The 3,320-nt window shown below is 37.9% G+C and overlaps 1 pseudogene; it reads right to left on the reverse strand.

Moving 5' to 3' along the window:
- Positions 1-450: 450 nt before the first annotated feature.
- LOC148781766 (germin-like protein 8-2 pseudogene) lies at positions 451-1,378 on the reverse strand (annotated as a pseudogene).
- Positions 1,379-3,320: the final 1,942 nt, after the last annotated feature.

The following is a 3,320-nucleotide window of genomic DNA, read 5'->3' on the forward strand; positions in this document are numbered from 1 at the left end:
CAATAGGATAAATCTATCAAATAGAGATACAAAGACCCAAACGGGCCCTTAGATCCCAAACAAAAGTTATTTCATGGAACTCAAATGGGAAACCCAACACTTCCTATCATAGATTTCCCAAACTATGCCATTGCGGTATTCTTAAACACCAAATCACACCTCATTCCTGGGCTTTTAAATCCAAACCTAGGCGAGACTATGATAGACAACCACAACCTTTATTATTCGAAAAGCATGTGTAATATAGATCATTCGGTGTAATAGAAACGTGTCTCCAAAGTGATATACTTCATTGCATAGACCAATTTTACTATAATATTATAGTCCACACTCCACAGGAAATGAAAAAATTAAAAGAACATACAAATGAAAGTTACCCTATATTCAATACATTAATCCCCATGGGCAATATCTATCATATGGTAATGAGGGCCGCTTGACCTTGATGTTCTAGTTAGTATCCATCCAGAAGCTGGCCTGGAGTTTATCAACCAATTTTTTATCAATTTGGAAGGCCTTTGCAAGAACAACATCAGAGATTGGTGGGTCGGCTCCAAACACAGCGGTAGCTATGGTTATCACCCCTAGATTCTGGCTGCTCAAACCTGCAATCGCAACAGAATTGCCATAGCCCACATTTTGCTGGAAATGAATGAGGCCCTGAGGAAACACAAACACATCTCCCTTGTTCAGTGTCTTGCTAATCAAACGGTTTTCGGGATTGCTAGTCACAAAGTCGACATAGAGGGTCCCTTTCTACTAATGGGCCTTTGATTGTAACTTGTAACTCTTTTTAATGCAATGAAAGAAACGAACTTCTTTTGAACTGGCTCGATGTTCTTCTTTTCTTTTTCCTTATTTTCTTGCTATACATACCGCCTTTTAGGGATACATCAAGGATAATACTTCTTTAGGTATTGACCATTGATAGGGGGCATTGCCTCTCCTCCATCCGAGTTTGCCAGTACATAGGCCCCGTTTGGTGTGACCTTTTTGACTATGAACGGACCTTCCCATTTGGGCTTGAATGTTCCTTTGTTAGTGAGATGAAAAAGAATATCTGACTCCTTGCTTTGCCTTGGGACAACTTGCTGTGGCTTCAAACCGTGAGGATCTCGGTGCCAAGTGGGTGTGTGTGGGGAGGGTTTTTGCCACCAGGAACGAAGTCTATACCTAGAGTGTTGAGCCTATGCATTTGCATTACATTATCTAGGGTGACCACTGAACCTAAAGGATTGCTTGTGTTGTAGTATTTGATGAGAAGAGTACCTTTGCTGTAGTCGTCGGCGACACGGAAATCCTGCAGGGGACTAGGATCGGATGCTAACCCGAGTGAGGTTATCATAGAAAGAGCAACGAAAACAATTATGAGCTTCATTTTTCTATAAATCAGATTAAGCTAATTAAATAGAATAAGACCACCTCCTCACTCTTGCTGTATGGAGCTGCAAGGACAGCAGGCATTATAGAGAACCATTGGAGATGGCTGCCTAAGTCAGGTGGAAACTTGTTGAATAAGTCATTGCATTGGGTAGTTAAAAATTTCTCATGGACTTTATATCACAAACCAATTCAATTCTAACCTAATCCTTGTACAAAGATGTATATGATGCACGCTTGGCCGGGAAATAGTCCGGGCGCCCCAGCCCTCTTTTTTTTTTCTTTTTTTCTTTTTTTTTTCTTTTTTTTTTACTTTTTTATTTGTTTTAGGCCCATCCAGGCCCGGCCTTGCCCAACCCTAATAGAGCATGGGTCAGGATTGGATCGGCCTTTTGGGGACAACGGCCAGACTAGAACTGGCGGGGCCCATTGCCACCCTTATCGAAGACAAGTTCAAAATCTTGAAAAGCTTCCATCATATATTAAAGGAGGGCATGTGCTTCATGGGTCATGTGCATGGTGCTGGAGAAACTTGGCAAGAGGAAGGGACGGTTGATTTGTTGGGCATAGGCCATTTTTCAATGCACGTGGTGTGGCCTACCATGCAATTCTTCTTCAATATGTGATTTTGTAATGGTGAGTTCAGAATTCAAAGCCTAGCCAAGACTTAGAGCCCCACAACCCTCATGGCAAATGGAAATTATGTTTCTTAGGCTGGTGGTTGCGCTTGTTACGTCCAGAACTTTATGCTTACCCACCACCAATTGAAATTTGAGTTTTTTTTGCACTTTGGTCTCACCTTTTACAAATTGGACGGTCTCTATTTGATCTCATGATATTAACTTTCTCAAGGGCATAAAGGGTACAATTAGCAAACACAAAAAAAAAAACAAAAAAAATTAAGTGAACCCATGCTTGAAGATGTTACATCCCCAAAAATTTGGGTCCTAAAATCAATTTTAAGTAGAATTTTATTCAAGGGAGTAATTGAACATCTGGGAGTAGAATAGCTTTTGCCATTATGAGATGTCTTAAAAGAACCTTGAGTTTTCCATGAAATTGAAATAGTACTGTTGTAGAGTTACGTTTGGAAAAAAAAAAAGTCAGTTTTTTATTATTTGGCTATTTATTTACTTTTTATTATCTTTCTTTCACCCTAAACGACAATTCCATGGTTGTTTTTGTCAAATGTAACCAATCAGACATCTTCTAGCAACACGATATTAGCTGAACATATATATTGTAAATTGGAATTCTACTGAAATTCCACTGTTTATTTGACTTGATGCCTTTTGTGCTCTAATATTTCCATTTTTTTCTTTTTTTTTACTAAATAGTGAATTAATAATGACTTTTTGATTTGTCCAATGTACCCGTGCTTATTAAATTATTAAGCACGAGTTAAGGGGTTGACATGTATCACAAGAATAAGAAGCAGCCCCATTTTTTGAGAGAATGTAGGGCATATAATTTTTAAATAAATTAAGGCAATGTTAAGAGGTGGACGCGTATGACAAGAATAAGAAGAGATCCTATTATTAGATATAGAGAGAGCCCCTATTGTTGGTAAGAATTGAGTTTAGGACATAGCAATGTAAATCATTAGACGCTAACTAATTAAACACGAGCTCTTTTCCTATATCTTCTATCCTGACTTCCCAATTTTAAGAAAGCTTAGGATTTTATTTTGTAGGCTCTGCAGTAATGAAGGGTCCACGTAGCAATTTATCAACATTTATGGTATAGAATTATTTATTAAGTAATATTATATATCATGTAATATACAACATTCATATATTCCGTATGCACTATTTGTGTTACTATTATGTACGAGAGATTGTATACAATGAGACCATTTATCTTTGATAGATGAAGATCACAATTACTTATAACCATCTGATGTGAAATCTGATAGCATAGATGTGCCACAAAGTTCAAAA

The sequence above is a fragment of the Amborella trichopoda genome, chromosome 6 (genome assembly GCF_054954075.1).
Source record: "Amborella trichopoda isolate Santa Cruz 75 chromosome 6, AtrichopodaSantaCruz75HAP2 v2.0, whole genome shotgun sequence".
Taxonomy (NCBI): domain Eukaryota; kingdom Viridiplantae; phylum Streptophyta; class Magnoliopsida; order Amborellales; family Amborellaceae; genus Amborella; species Amborella trichopoda.